The sequence below is a fragment of the Vulpes lagopus genome, chromosome 16 (assembly GCF_018345385.1).
Source record: "Vulpes lagopus strain Blue_001 chromosome 16, ASM1834538v1, whole genome shotgun sequence".
NCBI lineage: Eukaryota > Metazoa > Chordata > Mammalia > Carnivora > Canidae > Vulpes > Vulpes lagopus.
The window spans coordinates 25517483-25538482 of record NC_054839.1 but is presented as its reverse complement, the minus strand read 5'-3'; the positions used below and the strand labels follow the sequence as shown (position 1 = coordinate 25538482).

At 35.9% G+C, this 21000-nt stretch overlaps 1 pseudogene; it reads left to right on the top strand.

Annotated features, from left to right (window-relative positions):
* Window positions 1-18907: 18907 nt before the first annotated feature.
* Window positions 18908-19326, top strand: LOC121476764 (annotated as a pseudogene).
* The last annotated feature ends 1674 nt before the right edge of the window (window positions 19327-21000 follow it).

The following is a 21000-nucleotide window of genomic DNA, read 5'->3' as shown; positions in this document are numbered from 1 at the left end:
ATTTTTTTGTTGCCTGTATATTCTTTTAGCAACATCCCAACCGGTTTATTGCACATGCCAGTTAACAAATCCTAGTTCTAACTAACTGAAATCTAATCTCCAAATATGCTAGTGTCCTCATTCCTGTCAATCTCCTGAATTTACTGCAGCAGCTATCCAAAAGGATAGGTTAATGATCATTGCTGAAATAAATCTGATTCTGTCACAACTAAACGTTTCAGCTAGTTTGGGTGAAGAGGAATATAGGATGTCAGATTATGATACAGGAAATAAAAGTTTAAGAACCTATCGTACCAAATAAATCTTGTTTTCCAACATAGGAGAAAAAAAAAGGACACCTAAAAGACAGGCCTGGAATATCAAAGGTGATTGCTGTATAAATGTATCCAAGTTGCAAGTAGAAAATATGTGTCAATGCCTTATTTTAGACATTAAATTACTTTGATAATAATCAGTAGTTTAACCATAAAACAATTTTCATACCAATGTTTTCTTCCAATATTCTAGATTTGAAAATTAATTTACCAATTTTCTTAGAAGGAAAAATAATTTTAAAAAATGTTTAAATGCCTGCCTTTTTTTTTTAAGGTAACTGCTATGAAAAGGAAAATAGGCAATAGGAAAAGAACTGTGCATGTGCAGTTATATAAGCTAGAAAAAGTTATAAATGAAAACTGTCTAGACTCTTCCAAGGAATATGTAAAAGGATCTAGGAAATATTACTGGGTACTATCTATTGAATGGTTTTCATGTGGCAGGCCTATTGCTGAGCACAATGATTAGGTAAGTTTTAGTTTGCTTAAAAGTGAAGGAGGGGTGCCTGGCTGGCTCAGTGGGTGGAGCACACGACTCTTGATTTCAGGGTTATGAGTTCAGGCCCCACCTTGGATAACATAACAACAACAAAAGAAATGAGCTTTTCTGTATAAATGGTATGTCTAATCCAGAGCCTGGATGATAAATCAGTTTATTGTATCACTGTTAAGAGGTGCACGCAGTTTCTCTTATGTGTTACACTTCCTTGTTCAATAAACAGTAGAATCTGCCTTCCTGTGATAGAAGAAAAAGGATAGTCAGTAGTCTTGTAGCTTCAGGTACCACCAGGCTGTAGATTCCTGTCAGAAGCCAGCTGTAACACATTTACAGAGCTTGTCTGCCAGACTGTGCCTCCTGATATGTTGGCAGATGAATCTGAGCCCCAGAAAGATCTATTTCATCTGGATGCAATCTTATATTGCAGATGGGGGTTTGTACAATACACAGCATGTAACGCTCTATAGTGACTCATTTTATATACCCCCTCTGGCGAATGTACCCCTCTTTGATGTCCAGTGCTATTAAACTCAATGTGCAAACTTAGTTATAAAACAAGTCACAGGAATATAATATACAGCATTGGGAATATAGTCAATAATGTCATAACTTTGTATAGTGATGGTAACTAGACTTGTCATGTGATCACTTTGTAATGTATTTAAATGTCAAATCACCATATTGTAAACCTAAAACTAACAGAATAGTGTACATCAACTATACTTTAATAAGTAAATTCAATATGCATAGTGTTCCTGAAACTCTGAAACTAATTGATGTCAACTGGTGCCATGTATATAGGCTGCCCTCACTTTAGAGAAAGGAACACAGTTTTTTTCTGATCATTCATTATTTAACAAATATGAATTAAGAACTTCTACATTTATTTTGTCAAGCATTGTTTCAGGAATTGGAACAATGAACAGAATAACAGCCTTTCTGTGATGGGATTTATATCTAAGAAGGGGGAAAAAAAATACCAGTAGAGAATGAGACTGAGGCAGTAGCAAAGGACCATATATGGTAAATTTGGATTTCATTTGAACTCTGATGGAAAACCACTGAAAGTTTTTGATCAGGGAGTGATCAAAAATGGCATGTCGTCGTCGTCGTCTTCTTCTTCTTCTTCTTCTTCTTCTTCTTCTTCTTCTTCTTTTTAGATCTTAGTTGAGAGTGAAGGAGAGAATATGAGCAGGAGGAGGGGGGTGGTGGCAAAAATCACAAACTGAGTCAAAGTAAGACACTTAATCAATTGAGCTACCCAAGTGCCCCCAAATTGGGATTCTTCTGGCTGTGTGAATACACACATGCCCCTGTTTACTGTTTATGTGGCCAAAGTAGTTCTCTTGGTCCTAATAAACATCCCCTCAATTCCTCCCAAGAACCCTTCTGTTCTGCCATTAGATTACTGCATGCTGTGCAAACAAAACTTCAAAATCATTACTCTGACATTGCAGTCCTTAAGAACACTGACATACATCAGTGTTACGACACTGATATTTGTGGACTTTGCTCTCAAAAAACAGGCACAATTTAGTCCAGAGCCTATTTGCAATTCTGAAAAGACAGGTTATCTATTTTGTGATACAGCTGAAGATTTCAAGCAGAAATTTTGTAGAGAAGTGTCACTGAAATAGGCATGATCAATCTGAATCCAAAGATAAGGAATTTCTGGTTTTAATTTTTTTTAACTTAACCTAAAGGAATTCTTTCCTTTTTTTATATGCCACCATATTTTCTGTTCTCAGAACAATGATTCGCTGTAGATGTTCAATAAATATTTGAATTAAGCTGATGTATCATTCCGCAATTACATACTGAATGTTCCCTATATGTAAGGCAATATGCTAAGTTTTAACGGTGATGTATATTGAGGACAAGTGTCCTGTCTCCAAGAAAGTTTGCAATCTAATTTGTTTTAAGAGATTTATGTGACTACTATTAACATGACTGAAATAAGAATTGGTATTTACTGGATGTCTGCTCTGTGCCAGGCACTGTGCTGTGCATCACTCATATATTTTCTTTGTTAATCCTGGTTAAAGACCTATAAATTATGGTAATGTTGTTATCTCCACTTTCCGAAAAAAGGGAAACTGAATTTTAATTTATATAATGTGACTAAGATTTCAAGACTGAGATATGAACTCAGAGAATTCAACATGCCTTATTAACCACGAGATAATAATGGTCTCCAAGGCATTAGTAGTGTTAGGCCCTGCAATTCACCCTTAGAAAAAGGAAAGAGCTCTTACTATTGGGTCCTGGGGGAAAAGCTCCTGAAGGAGTGGGCTGATGAGGCAACATAGAAAAATATTGAGCAATCCCATTCAAGAGGCACACCAGCAGTGCCAAAGTGAATCTAATATGATAAAGTGAAGACAATATAAAAAGGTAATTATAGCTTTAAAATTCCAGTTTAAGTTCTTGGTATTGTGATATTGTCCTTTCACATATATATTGAGGCTTTCATTCCTTAACTTTGATTTTTAAAAAATTTTATTTAACCCCAACATGGGGCTCGAACTCCCAACCCTGAGATCAAAAGTTGCATGCCCTTCTGATTGAGCCAGCCAGGCACCTCTAATTTAGATTTTTTTTTAATCAGATGTAGTTTATCTGAGGTTTGAAATTGTCCTATATAAGTTACTTTAGCTGATATAATTGTATGAATTCATCTTTTTTTAAGATTTCAACTTGACATTGACTGCCAGGAAACTAGGGAATTTTCAAATTTCAAGTTGAACTGTCTGATATGTGTGTATGTGGGGAAGGGTCATGGAAGAAGGGAAAGAGGAAGGAGATGAAGCAGCAGAAAATGGAGTATTGAGCAAATTCTCACATTTCAGTGTTGGAAAACAGCTCTTCATGTGCAATATCTGCTTAATGTGAAGCTGTTTCTGTCTCTATCATTACATCATAGTATATGAACATATATGTTGACATATTTTTTTAAATTATATATATGGTTACCTGGTGTTGCGGTCATTTAAATGTCTGTCTCTTGGTTTCAGCTCAGGTCATGATCTCAGGGTTCTGGGATTGATCTATCAGGCTCTGTGTTCAGTGAGGAATCTGCTTGAGATTCTCTCTCCTTTTCCCTCTGTTCCTCCCAACCACTTTCTTTTTCTCTCTCTCTTTCACAAATAAATCTTTTTTTTCTGAAAATAACACATAATTATATATAAATTTATTTGTATACCTGTTTCCCAAGACTCTCTGTATGCCATCATAAAGTGTTAGTTCCCTGTTACCTCTTTTTTTTTTCTCTCTCTCTCTCTACTCCTTTCACTCTTTTCCATCTCCCATAAAGCAAGAAGAATAAACCCAATATATTGCATGCTGTGAACATTTTAAATGACAATATAAATGCCAAGGAAACATACCAGTACCGGCAGGGTATTTCCAGTTCTTAGGGTTTAAACATTTTAACCTTTAGATACAAGTCATTCCTTATCTCTGATTGACATATGTTCTTTAATCTTGTTGGTTTCTAACAGTTTTTTTTAGCAAGTACTTTATATTTGTTCCTAAAAATATATATGATATTATCTTAGTGCATGTACCCTTCTTTAATGCAAATTCTTTTTCAAGCTGGACCTAGGCTTACTGAGAGAAAAGCTTTAAGAAGAGAAGGCATATACCGGTAACTGTTCAAAACTGAATTTTGTCCTTATTCCTTTGAGTTTTGAAATCTTTGTCTATTGACATTGATCTTAATTTGGTACTTCCTAAAAAACACAGTGTCGGTTACAAATTATGTTTTACTGCTATAGTAGAGCCACACTACAAAGATGAAACACAATACAATTTATTCTTCACATTAAAGAACCCCAGAGGTAAGTGGTTGACCATTAGTTTAGTAGCTCTGTGCAGTCAACTAAGACCAAGGCTTCTTCTTTCTGCTCTGTCATCCTTAGTGAGTTATTTCCTGCAAGTTTACAGAATGGCTGCTGCAGCTCCATCTCAAAATAGTTTTGAGAAAGGGGAGGAAAACAGAAGAAAAGACCCATTATAGAATGCCTGTTCTACATTTGATTGAAGGACTTCTTAAACTATTCAATGCTTTTACATCTATCTCAGTGATCAGAATTAAATATGTGGTCCTACCAACCTGCAAGAAAATCTTTAAAGCTATTATTTTCTAATAGTCATATTACTACCTTAAATGAAAATTGGAGTGTTTCATTAGGAAGAAGAAAGAATGAAAATAGTGTTGGTGGCTACTAACCCCTGAAATAATTCTGTAACCTTTTATCTTTAATCTAGAGTCATGATGGCCTAAGCTGAAAATGATGTCAGAGAAAACATCAACTAAAATAATGTTAAAAATGAGTCTATTTGTTTGTTAACTAACAGTTAAGTACTAACTTTTATGACCAGTGACATGTTAAAATTTTTACATGTAATATTTTGTGTCCTTACCATGTCTGTGAAGATAGTATAATTATTTTCTACCTGTGATTTTGGTTAAGCATTTAACATCAAACCTCAGTCTGCATACAGGATCATGGGGACAGTAAATATGGAAAATTCATTACTCTTTAAATTCCACATAAGGATTATGTATTCCTAATATACTCCATGGCAAGGATGATGTCTGATGCATGGGAGATACTTTATTTATTTTTTATTTTTTTTTAAATTAATGAATGGAAAGTCACACTGCTGGCATGGTTTGAAACAGTTTTCTCTAACTTGACAGTCTGGGCTTTAAATCCTATTGCATTCCCTTATTATTTTTTTTGTCAAAATGTCTTGCTTTGCTTTTTATTCACTATGTTCCATTTTTCAATAGTGCTTTTTTTCTCCTCTCAAATAGTTTGTTTGAAAACTTCATAGAATATTTTTTTTTATTTCAAGCAACAGAAATCCAATTAAAATAAGCTCAAAGGAGGAATGTATTGCAGGGATACTAGGGCTTATCAATCCAAGGATAGAAGTATGCTGGGATCTTAGGAACAACTAGAAACTACTCCAGCAGTCAGCACTTTCTGATCCATTCATCTATACCTCTTTTTGCATATATATATATTCTTCATACTGCATTTTGTCATTTTATGCTTTGCTCTTCCCAAAACAGCGTACATTTTCAGCACTCAAACTTTGTATCTTGTATCTGCAGCAATTGAAAAGAAATAGTGTTGGGGTACCTGGGTGGCTCAGGTGATTCAGCATCTGACTCTTGATTTCAGGTCAGGTCACAATCTTAGGGTTGTAAGATCGAGCCCTACATTCATTTGGGCTCAGGCACTGGGTGTGGAGCCTGCTTAAGATTCTCTTCCTTCTCCCTCTGCCCCTCCCCCACTCCTTCTCTCTCTCTCTCTCTCTCTCTCTCTCCCCCTCTCTTTAAAGAAAGAAAAGACAAACTGTCCCATGGTTACACTTCCAAAAAGAACTGAGTGATTGAGGAGACTGCCTTCAGGGAATACATGAAGAGGAAGGAGACTGTGTTAATTTGGCTAGATTCTAATTCCCAGTTATTCAATCAAACACTAATTTAGGTGTTGCTATACTTTGTAGGTGTGATTAAAGTTTGCTGTTGGTTGACTTTAAGTAAGGGATATTATCCTAGATCAATTGGGTGGGCCTGAGGTTCACAAGCTGCTGATGATCTCCTCAAGACCCACACCCATGACCTCTATTTGCTGCTAGACCTAGAACCAAGCTCTATTTCCAGCAGACCCCAAAGATGAGGTACAAGATGTAATCCATGAAGCTCTGTATTACACGATAGAAAAATGGTATACTTCTTCCAATTTATACAGAGAGAAATCTGGAAAATATGTATGGAAATGGGTTCTATTGATGGAGATCATAGCAGAAGGAACACAAAGTTGGATCAGGTTGGATCTTTAGATATTGATACACTATGCAGAGATTCTGGATTTAGTGCTTTAGCTTGAGGAATTAGAGATGGTTCAACAGTTTGCTAGTTCTAGAGCTGAAACATTAATGTAATCTATGCCAGAACTGCCTTGTCATATTTCAGAGGAAGATATCCAAAGGCTTAGGGAGAGAGGCATGTTAGAGTGAATTTATCAGGAAGAACTGCTTAATCTGTCCTGGATAGTCCAGAGGACACGCCTGTCACTAAAACAGAGAAAATGATTTGTGAATAGGGTCTCAAAATCCCTGAAAAGCCCTGTGGTTGTTTTGTCTATAAATCCTAAATTATAGTGAACTGTTCCCATCTAACTGGGTTCCCTAAAAGCAACGGGGATAATGTAATCTCAGAATTGCACAAGCCTGATAGTGATATTTTACCATCAAAGATAAGGTGGATATTTTAACTTGATAGAAGTAGAGTTGAAGCAGTGAGAATACCTAACTCCTAGAGAAGTACGTCTGTGGTGAGTTGAATATGGTGACCTTAAAGAGAAATAAAAGGAAAGGAAGCTAAATTCTGAATTGAGCTGTATAAGCAGAAGAGTTGTAGGTCAGGTGCACAAAAGTCCATCTTGAATCAGTAAAACACTGAATCGTGGCCCATTAGTCAACTCCCAGACTTGAGCCAGTTTACAGATGTAGAACTCTACCTAAGAAAGAACCCTATAATACTTCCAAAGGTGCGTACTGTTAATTTTTCTCTCAGACAAAGGACTTACAGCCACTTACCAGGATGACGGCTTTGGAGAAAAGAAAATAATACTTTTGGGGATTGATAGACACTTCTTTGAACTGAAATTAATTGCTGGGGACACAATATCACCGTGTCCACCATTCAGAATGAGGGCTTATAGAGATCAGGTGATCAGTGGAATTTTAGCTCAGATCCATCTCATTATAGTCAGTCTGGTTGTTTACTAAACATGCACTGTGGTTATTTCCTCAGTTCCAGAATATATTCTTGCAATAGACATACTCAGCAACTGGCAGAACTTCCATCTTGGTTCCTCAGACTATAAGGTGATAATTATTATGGTGGAAAAGACCAAATGGAAGCTATTAGAACTGCATTTACCTAAGTGGGGTAGTAAAGCTAAAGCAATGCTTCATTCCTGGGGATTGCAGGGATTGCCCTCATCAAGAAGTTGAAGGATGTGATGTGGTAATTCCTACCATCCACCATTCAACTTCTTTATTTGACCAGTTCAGAAAACAGATCTTGGAGAATGACTGTAGGTTTTCATAAGCTTAACCAGGTGGTAGATTCCAGTTGTAACTGCTGTTTCACATGTGGAACATTTTATTGCTTAAGCAAATCAGGATATCCCCTAAAACTGGGGTATAGCTATACTGCCAAAAGTACTTCTTTCAGGTGGCAAGGTAAGCAAACTATTAGCTTCACTGTCCTACTTCACAGGTAGGACAGATATCAACTCTCCATCCCTGAATCATAATTTAACTCGTGGGTTATTTTGATTGCCTTTCCCTTCCACAAGATATTACTCTGGTCCATTCTATTGATATTCTGCTGATTGGACCTGGCAAGCAGACTATACTTAATATTTTAATATATAAATATCAATATTAATATTAAATAATATATCAAGTAGAGTGTGTGTCAGACACTGAGAAATCCAACAAATAATTCAGGATCCTGTCATCTTGATTATATTTCTAGAGGTCCATTGGTATGGGGCATATTAAGAGTATTAAAATATCCTTCCCAAGATGAATAAGTAGCTGCATTTGGCCTTTCCTACAACAAAAGAAGTGTAAAACCTAATGGGCCTCCGTGGAAAATGGAAGCATTCTTAATTTGTTTATGCTACTTCAAACCATTTACTAAGTGACCAAAACTGTTCATTTTGAGTGAGGCCCAGAATAAGAGAAGGCTCTGCAATAGGTCTGGACCTTCATGCAAACTGCTCCTAACATATGTAACATATAATCCAGTAAATCCAATGACCATAGACATGAGTCTATAGCCACTCTTTAGCTATGGTTAGTGCTTTGGCCAGATGGTCAGGATTTAGAAGGACATGACTGGGAAAACTAGTCACAAGATTTGGGGAAGAAGCATGTGCATACTTCATTATGAATGAGAGAAGAATATGAAGATGCTTTCACCCCATATGAGTGCTCATGAAATGGTGACCTCAGATTTTTAAAATCAAGTGGGTAAGAGTACCCATTTCTTTGAATATAAGTCAACCTCTTTCCCTAGCCATCTGTCATTACCCACTGGGCTCATGAGCAGATTGCCTATGGTGGTAGGGATGGATATTTTACATAGTTTTAGCAATAGACTTTTATACCCATCAAGCCTGGTCTTCCTATAGCTAACTGTCTGGTTGTGCCAGAAGCTGAGAATAAAACTGGATCCCCAAGCTGATCAGCCAGCTAGCTGGTGATAGACTGATTACATTGGGCAGTTTCTGTCATAGAAATAGCAGTACTTTTCTTCTACTGGAATAGATGGTTACTCTAGATATGGATTTACCTTTACTGCACTAAATACTTCTGCCAACACTACTACCCAGGACTTATATAATGCCTGATCAACCTTCATTGTATTCCACATAGCATTGTTTCTATTCAAGGAATTCACTGAATAACAAATAAAGTGTGGTGATGGGCCCATGCTCATGAAAATCCCTGGTCTTACTGTGTTTGCATCATCCAGAAATGAATAGTAAAATATCCTTCTAAAGGCTCTGTAATGGTACCAGACAGATGGCAATACCTTATGGGACCTATGCAAGGTCTTCCAGGGTGTTGCATGTGCTCTAGCCTAGCATGTGCTCTAGCCTTGTTGTATGGTGCAGTTTCTTTCAGGGCTAGCATTCGTTGATCCAGGAATCAAAGAATGGAAATGGGAGTGGTCCCATTACACTAACAAACGTTTGATGTCCTGTCCCCATGACCTTAGATTTTGTTGGCCTGGAGTCCTTAGTTCCAAAGGAAAGAATGGGTCCACAAGGAGATGCTACAGTACCACTACTGAAATGGAAGCTGAGACTGCCTTCCTGGCCACGTTGGGCTCTGCATGCCTCTGAACTAATAAGCAATAATGAGAGCTGTGATACTATTGCCTGGGCTGACTGATCCAGATTACCAAGGGGGAATTGAGTTGTTACTACACAATAGAAGTGAGGAAGAGTATATCTGAAATACAGAACATTCCCCTAGTGCTATCATGTCCTATGACTGAAGTCAGTGTAAAAATACAATTTGGACAGGACTGCTAATGGCCCAGACCCTTGAAGAATGAAATTGGAATCGGTAGAGAAGAAAGTAGTCATAAATTTCTGGTACAACTATGTGATCCGTTGCAGAAATGAGGATTGTAATAGTTATGTATACTTTCCTACTAATGTGTTTATATATACATTTATATATATATATATACACATGCTAGATAGGTTTTCTTCTCTTATTCCCTTGTCATCTAATGTAAGAGGTATTTATAACAGTTAATTTTATATAACAATATTTTAACACATATCAAAGAGAAATATGAGCATTACCTCAAGACTTTTCCTTCTCTTCTAGGGAGAGGATAGCCTGTTTTCAAATTTATGCAAGATAGGGCAGCCTGGGTGGCTCAGCGGTTTAGTGCCGCCTTTGGCCCAGGGCCTGATCCTGAAGACCCAGGATCGAGACCCACGTTCGGCTCCTTGCATGGAGCCTGCTTCTCCCTCTGTCTGTGTCTTTGCCTCTCTCTCTGTATATCTCATGAATAAATAAATAAAATCTTAAAAAAAAAAGATTTATGCAAGACAGCTCTGTCATTTATTATGGAAGCATGACTTTGTTATTCTCTTTATTTGAGAATTAGATTTGGTTTAAGATGTGTGTGTATGTGTGCCAATTTTACAAGACACAGACTGTGGCTGTCCATTTTATTTTTTAACTTGCTACATTATTGGCTTAAGTTACTCATTCAAACATTAATCTAGGTGTTGTGGTGATGGCATTTTGTAGGTATAATTAAATTCCACAGTCAGTTGACTTTAAGTAAGTGAGATTATCCTAATTAATCTGGGTGAGCCTCATTCAGTCTGTTGAAAGACCTTAAGCGTAGAACTGAGTTTTTCTTGCAGAGAAATTCCACTGAAGACAGCAGGTTTAACCTATGCCTGAGAGTTCCATCCTCCCCTTCCTCTAGCATGCCCTTTCAGTTTGGGGACTTTGGTTTTTGCTAGTCCCTACAAGCAAATGAGGGATTTTTTTTTTTTTTTACAATTAATCTCTTAAAATATATTTCCTAATCTGTTTATCTGTTCATAGTCTGGCCAAAAAAAGGGACAAAGTTACATTTCACATAATAGATGCTCTGGTGGGAACCAAAATGTAGAAAGAAGCAGGGATCAATCTGGGAAGTTTTATGGAGAGTGGAGGGGGCTGGGCATGGGGTTAGAGTGGAGGGAGGTTGAAAAGATGAATGTGGTAGAAAGGCCTATAAGTTTTTATGACTTTGTGCTGAGCCTGCAGTCAACATTTATGATGCTTTATATTGTGTAGAAAATTCTACATACAAAGCCTATTCAGAGATATCTATCCATTTTTTTCTATAAGATTCCCAAACTGTCCACATTATTATTTAGCAAAGATACTAAAAAAAAAAAAAAAAAAAAAAACAAAAACAAAAAAAAAAAAAACCAACCAAACAAAAAACTGCCTTATCCTTGGACTTATCCTTCCACTTATTCTCATAATCTCAAAAGTTTTAGTTTTGAACTGATCGGTGGAAATGCAGTTGGAGTCTCTGTAAACACGTAGGGACATACTCTAGAGAATTATGTTATTTAAAGAAAATATATTTAAGTTGGGCCTGTAGGTCCTTTTAAATCTATACTTTGTATTGTTTTACTCTGGGTATTCCAATATACATTATAACCATTCATCCATTATTTTCTAAGCTTTTTATTCTTTGTGTATTCCTTTTTTCTTTACATTTGCTGGAGTAAAATAGCTCTGAAGTATCCATTAATTTTTCTCAGAAATTGTACTTCCCGAGAAAGGAAGAAAAAAAAAAAGAAAAAAAGCAAACCCCATGCTAGCTCAAGGCAAAATGAGCAGAGATTGCCTGTGTTTTCAGAAGCTCCATTACATAACAAACAGAAAGAAAAAAAAAGAAAAGAAAAAAGAAAATTAGGTTTAAAGAAAATTAAAGCAGTAGCAAAACAAAGTCTTAGATGGGGGATTTTCTGCTGAAAGTTAATGTGTTCCTCTGAAATGCAAAATGAGTTTGCTATCCTGATGAAGCTCTTCTTTACAATTAAACATCAACAAAACAATTAAGATTTATTATTTGTGTTTTAAGTACCTATATTTAGGAAGATAACGGGTAAAGAGAATGAGGTAAGAAAGGCTGACAGGAAGGGGTAAAATCAGTCAGAAAGGAGAAACCTTAAATTCCTTCCACTTATTGGCTCCTATAAGTATGGGAGAAAAAAAAATTCTCGAAATAGTAATATTCAATCTGTGGCAACTCAATGCATAATTCAGTCTGTCTCACAATAGACTATCTGATTCACAGGAATCATTTTGAATGTTATCTTCTCAAACAGCAATTTTGCCTTTTGGAAAGCTAATTTCACATAGACTAGGATGCTTTTGCGGTCTGTCAACAATAACAGCAGATAACAAAAGCAAGAAAGCGAGAATGAGAGGTGGGGGAAGGGAGAGGGCAGATAAAGGAGGAACATAGTTAATTTACACAGCCTAGGTATTTAGGCCAGGTACTCTGACTTTAATCCATATTTTCTCCCCTTACATATGTTTCATCAACTTTGATATATTTTTGTGCTGTCTCTCTTCCATGGTTTTTAAAAGATTTATGTAAAGCATTTTGAAATTTACATTTAGATCCATGTTCATACTTTCAGATTAATATCTCTCTTGGAAGATAAACTTAAAGAAATATTAAAGGCTTTGAAAAATATATGCCCATTAAGCTAGCTATTACTATAGACTTATTTTTAACAGAAAAAAAATTGAAAGAAAAATAAGCATAGAAATCAGGAACAGTTCATAAATCTACACTAATTCAGTAGAATAGTATGCCCCTTACTAAAATGATTATTGTAAATATTGTAGGAAAATATTTATGGTAAGTTGAGTGAAAAAGTCAGTAGACAAAATAAATCTCTACCTTGATTGTAATTATTAAAAAAGCCACATGCATGTGGAAACGACTATAAGCGGCCATGAACAAGCACTTCTGTGTTTTAAAAGTGGAATGGTGGGCAACATTTCAAAAAGTACATTTTATTAATAAATGAAAATGAAGTTTTAATCCATATGGGTTTTTTTTTTCAAATTTTTATTTTCTGAAAAGATAATTGGCACTCTTGGTACATTAGTTTTCCAGAGCACTGTATTCTAGGCTGGTACTTTTATTTTATTCATATCCTTTCATCTTTTGGCTCACTAGTCTGTTGTTACTGTTTTGATATTTTTATTATATTTATTCTCAAACCCAATTCATGACTTACCTGAATTCTTGTTTTAAAACCTATCTTTAGATCCAAAATATACTGTTATGGAGAGAAGAAAACGGATAAGAGGAAGGCTGCTTTGTGCTCTCAAAAGTACAAAATCAAATTCAGATGGATCCACTCCCTTTCCATAATTGTTTTGGCCAAGTGGGGTAAGATAGACATAAATAATAATTATACACGTACTTACAGTAGATAAGCATCATGAAAAACTAGGATACAAGGAGTACATACCCACATGCATGCTCGCTCACGTGCACACACGCTAACAGACACAGACACCAGAGGAATATAGTCTGAGTTTGGGTTCAGAGGAAAGCATCCACAAATATGATATTTAAGATCATTTATAAAAGACCTATAGAAATTATCCAAGATGAAAAGAAGGAAGTGATTGTTAAAGGCTAACTGGAAACTTCTTGCTTGGCTGAGATCTAAAAAGATATTAAAAAGGTGAAGAAATGAGGTCTTTAGTAGCTTAGGATGTATGAGAAAGTCCAATACTATGATTGCAGTTCAGGGCACAGGAGTAAGGGAAACGGTGTTGTTCTTAGATGTGACATTTAGGCATGATTTTATATGCCATGTAAGAATTTAGAATATTTAACCTAAAAGCAAGGAAGGCCACTGAAATATTTTATGCAAGAAAATAAGAGCTAATACTTATATTGAAAGGACTATCTGGATGCTTTGTGGAGAACCATCTGGAAAAAAAAAAAAAACATAGTGAACATGCATAACAAGAAAGCTATTGCAGGAGACAATAGAAGAAAGAACAAAACAAGAAATCATCATCATGGCTTAGACCAGATGCTGCCATGAAGCCAGGCAAGTTTTGTATCAAAGAAATATTTTTGAGATAGACTTCTCTGGGTTTGGTGACTAATGAGAAACCAAATAAATTTGGACTAAGACTGAGAAATTTGAACATTTAAAGTTTTGGCTAATACAAATCAAGGATGGAGATTGGAATAAGTGGCAGAGATAGAGAAATAATTTTTTAAAAGTCATTCATGAAGAAGGGAGTCATTATGTACGTCCTAGGTACTTCTGCCTACTTCCTTCTGAAAGGATGTCCCCAAACTAACTTCAAGTGCTCTCAGGTTTGGTTTTGCTTTCTGTCCTGTGTATGTAAAGACTACTTTTTCTAGAACAGTGGGTGTCTTCACTGCCTTCTGCCACAGGGAATCCTCACAAAATCTCCTCATGCAGACTGTCATTCTGTGGAGGCAGAAATGGAGTAGTAGGATGCATCAGACCTTCCATTCCCTTTGTTGTTCTGTTCCAGGTAGATTTCACAAGAATAGTATTCCAGAATGCAGAGTTCTGCTTGGAAGGCCCTGGGAAATCTTAAACTAGAGTTAAAGCCAAGAAGGTACTAAGATTAAAGTTCCAGTTAAATGGGATTTTGACTTGCACAGCACAGGAGAAAACCTCTAACTTCAGCATTAGGATGGTATGTGACACTGGGAGGCTTTCTCCACCAAACAGATTCCTGGTTTCACACCCATTCTCACCTGCTCTTCTTCCTCATCTCTCAATTCTATTACTTCTATCTCTCCCTCATATACAGGACCTCTTTTGTACTTCCCTCTCCCCTTTCCTTCTAATTGTCAAGAAACTAGCCTGTTATTTCTCTTGTTGCAACTCCTACTCAGAAGCATTGTGGAGGCCGAGAAAAATTAAGGCCATTCTACCTCAAGTTTAGCATTAGCACAAGTACAGCCATCTTAGGCTCCTGTGAATAAGAGTTGAACTTTACAGGAAAAACTGCAGAATGCAGAATGTGCTCAGCAGGGAATCCCATATCAGAAAGACCACAGAGCTCAGAATTGCCCTCAGCAGAGAATCCCATATCAGATCCTAAGAAACTCCCCCCACTCCTTCCCCCATATTGGAATGGAAAAAAAAATTCCTTCACACCTTCTGAAAATCCCCTAGACCAGCCCATAAAAAACCCAGCTGTAACCCACTTCAGGGTCCAAGCTCCTTCTCTGCTTTACAAGCCCGAGCTTGTAAACAAACCCTCATGTACTTGCATTAGTGTCGGCTCCTTCGTGGTTTTTTGGATTCGCAATCTGGGGCACAACAGCATGACCCTAAAAATTAGCAATTCTCCTTAGAGAAAATACATGCTGCAACCATTCTAGAATAGTTTCCCCAGTGAACACTACCTAGGCTTCTTCCTTTGAACATTTACTTACTATAATTTAGAGTTGAGAATTATTGTTTTCTGAAGCTTTGGAGTTATAAAGATAGAAATAACTGAAAACATTCAATGACTGATCTTTGTTCTTGGGTCTCATCACTTATATGTTGATATTTTACTAAAGATTTCCTTACAAATAAAGAAGACTAGCAAATATTTACTCAACTGAATTATTGACAATATTGGATACTATGTTAAATATTGCAAAGAATAAAATGTTTTCGTTGGACAGATCCTGTTAGACTGACTTGTAGTTATCTGGTGGCATGAAGAAAATTAATGAGATATGGGGAGATAGGAACAGGGATTATAGTCAGCACATACCACATGTAGCTGTGAAGAAGAGGAAAGAGAACAGTTGTTGAATGGTAAATATCTTAATTTTTAAGGTAGACATTACCAGATAATATGTGAAGATATACATAAAATTCAAAGGGTTAGATAATGACCTACAAACAGAAGATTAAAAAAACATAAAACCTAGGAGTAAAGAGTTAAGGGAGAGGCTGGGATTTAAAGCAAAACTGAAAGGTTGCCTTTGTAGGAGGAGGGACGCAATCGGGACTAAATCATGTGTGAAATTATAGATGGCAGGTCTGCAAAGCTAGGTTTGGATCATGTGTGCTAGGAATTGGATTTTTTTTTTTTTTTTTTTGGTCATCATATTTTTTTAGTGGAATATGATGCAATGTCAGATGCTCAGAATGGATAAAGTTTTAAAATGTTGTTGCAGATATTCCAGAAAGCTGATTAGAAAATGCATTAGAATACTACAGTGAGGGATGCCTGGGTGGCTCAGTGGTTAAGACTCTGCCTTTGGCTCAGGTCATGGCCCGGGGTCCTGGGATCGAGTTCCACATCGGGCTCCCTGCAGGAAGCCTACTTCTCCCTCTGTTTATGTCTCTGCCTCTCTCTGTGTCTCTCATGAATAAATAAATTCTTAAAAAAATACTACAATGAGCTGAATGTTTCTGCCCCTACCCCCTTCACCCCCAAGTTCATAAGCTGATACCTGATGCCCAATGTGATGGATTTAGGAGGTAGGGCCTACAGGAGCTGATTAGGTCATGAAAGCAGGGCCCTCCTGAATGGAATTAGTGCCTTTATAGAAGAGACTCCAGAGAGTTTCCTTGCCTTTTCCGCCACATAAGGTTATGGTGCAGAGATGGCCATCTATGAGGAAACTGGCTCTTATCAGACATTGAACCTGTGGGTGCCATGATCTCAGACTTCCCAGCCTCCACAACTGTAAGATATAAATGTTTGTTGCTTATAAGCCATCTAATTTATGGCATTTTTTTTTTAGAGCAGACCACATAGACTGATACAGATACTAAGGGATTACTGAAAGCTAAGTTGAAATTGGTGAACATGAATTTTCAGGTTTAACAGGGTGTCTGCTTGTTTGTGTGGGACTCTATAGCAGCCTGTAGCTACCCCATGCAATGTAGAAAAGAGAGAAATAGATTAACTCTTTATGCTAGTGTAGGAGTTGACTTTGAGTTGTGCCAACAACTAAATACATATTCCACTTTAATACATCTTTCTATGATCTAACATATTTATAATATACAATATTACTAATTACATTTTATTATTTGACCTTATAAGGCAAAATCTGTCTGCTAATGAATGGTGTGTGAGACAGCAGTCATAAAAAGTTGTATAAAGAATGCTAAGTGTCTCCCTCTTGTTTCTCAGCCATATGCATTGCATACTTTTATTATAGGACTCATCATTATTTTCTTTTGTTTGCTTCACTTTCTATTAGTACATTTCTTAAAGTCTGGAATATCTTCTTCCAATTTTATATTCTTAACACAGAGAACTAGGCCTAAGCTGTGCTCTACCATTGAAATACCTAATTAAAAAAAAAAATTCTTAATTACAACGTTGCTCTTATATTTAAAACTTATTTATTGCTGATTTTTACTAAAACTAGCTTAATGCAGTGTTTTTATTATGAAATTGCAATGCACATGGACATATGTTCTGGTAAATGAAAAATCCTGAAATTAAGTATAAACTATTATAAAGTAGCAATTACTACCATATGATAAATGTCATCCACAATGTAAAACAAGTATAATGAATCTAGTGTTTGCAAATACATATAAATTTACTTTAACCTGGTTATGAAAATGCAAAATACTTTGTCCTAATTCTGACTAGAAGTATATATATTTCTATTTTGAGGGGAAATTGTATGTATTTCCAGCAAAGCAAATAAGATGCTGGCTGTCTGCTGAAACTACATGCAAATAATGTTGACTGATTCATATTCTCTAAAATTAGTATAGAAGCTCTCTGTATTTTTTCATACTTTATGGTTCTTTTTTTCAAGTATATGGATGGCAATGATGAGTAGGGGATATTGATAAACAGAAATTCATTTGTTGGAAGGCAAAGGAGATAATGAAGTGAAACAGTCCTCCCACTCAGGTGAATTTTAATAAATATATATTTACCTCTGGCAGTAGGCCCCAATGTGCTTTTATACTCCTTCTACTTCTGTTTTTAAAGCTTTCTATCTAAAGATATTGCTTTAAAGGCAGCACATTTATTCTATATTTTGGGGAGAATAATCCTTCTTAAATATTCTACCTGTTTTGGGGGGTCTTCTAACATAAAAAAAGTTTTGACTGTTGGTGATCTATAAGGATCATTTCTCATAAAAATAATTTGAGGCAGTCAAAAAATGAAAGTCAGCCTCCTTTCCCTCAAGCAGACTTCAGAGTTTAACATTAAAGGAAGAAAGAAAACCATTGTAGCAACCCTCAGGCTGTCAGTGTTTTTTAATGTAATGATCTGGAAGTTCAGTAGGGTCATCTCAGATTGGTTCTTGGACTAATCCTAAGAAATGGCTTAGGACTGATGCTGTGGCTGATATGATCTATCTTCTCTGCCAGAGGCTTTGCAAACTGCTTAAAGAAGTTAGATGAGAGTATTTTTCAGATTGTTGATTACAAGTAATTTCAGCAATTAGAGAATGGAGAGGTATTTGTGGTAGTCTCCAGGCCCTTTAATCATCTGCTCTGAGTATAAACACATGTAGAGCCAAAGAATAGGATTATACATTTAGGAATTTAAAAAAAATTACATTATGGTCTGCCATATTTTCATTTCTCATCCATTTTCCTAATGAGACTCATTTGTACTATTGCATCTTTTGCATTCATATTTTTGTCCTCAATCCATATAACCTTACTATTACCTATTAGGAGATAAATTGAGGGAAACATGGATTTCAACTTATTTTTAGCTAAGGCAAGTTTTTAAAATAAATTTCAGAATATCTGAGAATAGATCAAATTCTTGAGTATATCAGTTGTCAGAAAACTAAATAATTCAATTATTTTTCACTTGAAACTATAAAAGATATCAGTTGATTTTTAGTTTCAAAATGGTAGAGTAGGGAGACCATGTTGAGTTGCTGCTGCTGCCGCCACCATACCAGCCCCTTAGGTCTCAACGAGACTGATGACACCCTAGAATGGGAGACAAGCCAACTTGGGAGCAGACTGGATCCAGTTGCATTCAACATTACTATCAGTTATTTGATAACGACAGAACCCAACCAGGCACTATTTATATATGCATCATGTCTTATGTGGAAGGACAGCAGTTCCAGGGGAAAACTGCCATTGTGGAGAAGTTGTCTAATTTTTCCCTTCCAGAAAATCCAGCACAGCATCACGGGCAGAACCATCAGCCATCACCAGATAGAGGACCATCAGCATGGTTGTGGGTCAGCTGAAGGTTGATCGTGGAGTTTACCAGCTGCTCCTATTAAGGACCATCAATGATACTTGGGTTCGCACCAATGACAGGTTCAGGCTTGTCCTGCACATCTTCAGCTGGCCTCCTCCCAGTCAGGCACTCGTGCTGTTTCCTCCTTCTTCTTTTTCCTGATACTACTATTCATACTCCTCCAGATGCTCCAAACAACATACACAAATGAGCAGGGCCACACAGTGATCTTTAATACAATTTTAAAGATAAGATAATTTGTACATATAGTCAAAGACTCCCCTACCTAATTGCCAATAGGAAAGGAGATGGGGGCAGGTGAGTAGCATTTGAGCTTGTTATTGTTACTGTTTTCTTTTGTGATTTTGCTCAGATTTTAACGTACTTTGGAAAAGAAAGCCCTTTAGAAAAGAAAGAAGAAAAAATGTTCCATAAATATTCTCTAAAACTAAAAGATTTCTCCTCAAAGATTTAGATCTTAAAACATTTATGGTGAACCATATTTTAACAAACCAGAAGAATAATCTTATGAAAGAATGGACGAATGGTTTTTCCAACATTTTTATTTATAGCTGGGTGCTAAAAAATAAAAAAAATTAATAAAAATAAATAAAGCTGGGTGCTTGTTGAAGTAGTAGCTGCTCCTATTGAAAATAGTTTACTAAGAAACAGAAACAAACTATAACATTATTATGAAATGTAACTGTTCTAAAAGAATAAGAGTTAGGAAAATAAAAGGTATCATTTGAAGAACTCCCAACATATTAGGACTCATGCTGTGAATTTTACAAAAACTATTTGTAATTCTTACCGGAATCCTTCAAATACTATATTTTCTGGAAGATTAAGCAGAAAAAAATATTGTTAAATTATTTTCCCATTATCACATAGCTGAAGGATGTGAAGGACCTGAGATTTCAAACTCCCAGTGTTGAATTTGAGTCAATTCCACCATAAATGCATTTTTTCTTGGCTCAAATGGGAATTTTTTCTAATTGAATAATTCAAAAATTACATTTTCCAATCAATTGTTATAGTTTTGTATAAAACCTATAGAAATATAGTAAGATGTAACCTATAATCATAAAATCTGTTTCCTTATAATCTGTATTCTATGTGGCATTTGTGTGCACATATGAAATGCCACATAGAACTAAATTATGTTCAAATTGAATAGGAATTGCAATAGGTTGAAAATTTCAATTATCAATTTTCTGAATTCTTCTGTAAAGAAAGCAGTTCTCAAGTTTGAGCTTCTGTTCTTTGAGTTGGGTTGAAAGTGTAGGACAGCGGTAGATCTGTTACTCAATTTTCCACTTGCAATTATTTTTCTACTTGTTCTTCAGTTAACTGATTATTTTTTCATTCCTTTATTTCACATGTCATATAATAAATCACCAGCTTTCCATAAAGGGAACATTTTCTGAACTTTACTAATAATTGTTTTTTGATAACGAGCACAGTTGGTCATTGGCTTTATCAGAATGATACCTTATATAATAACTCTTGAAGTTAATATCTCATTTTCCTTCATATGCCAAAACTAAGTATAGCTATATTGTAAAAAAAAAAATCTCTTCTTAGAACATTAATATGAAGAATCAATATTTGGTAGTAAGTACTCATGCTATAAAGTAAAATTTGAACATTGCTTGTGAACTTTTCCTATGTGCTCTGTGCATTTAAAAATTCTTCATGTAAATATCAAGAATAAATAGACAAGGCCAAGTAAATTATACAACTAAGCTCTCTGTAATCTCCATATAGTAAAACTGGAAAGGTCAGGATATTAATGTTTTATAGTTTACATAAAAATAAACTGAGTCTTAGCTTTCC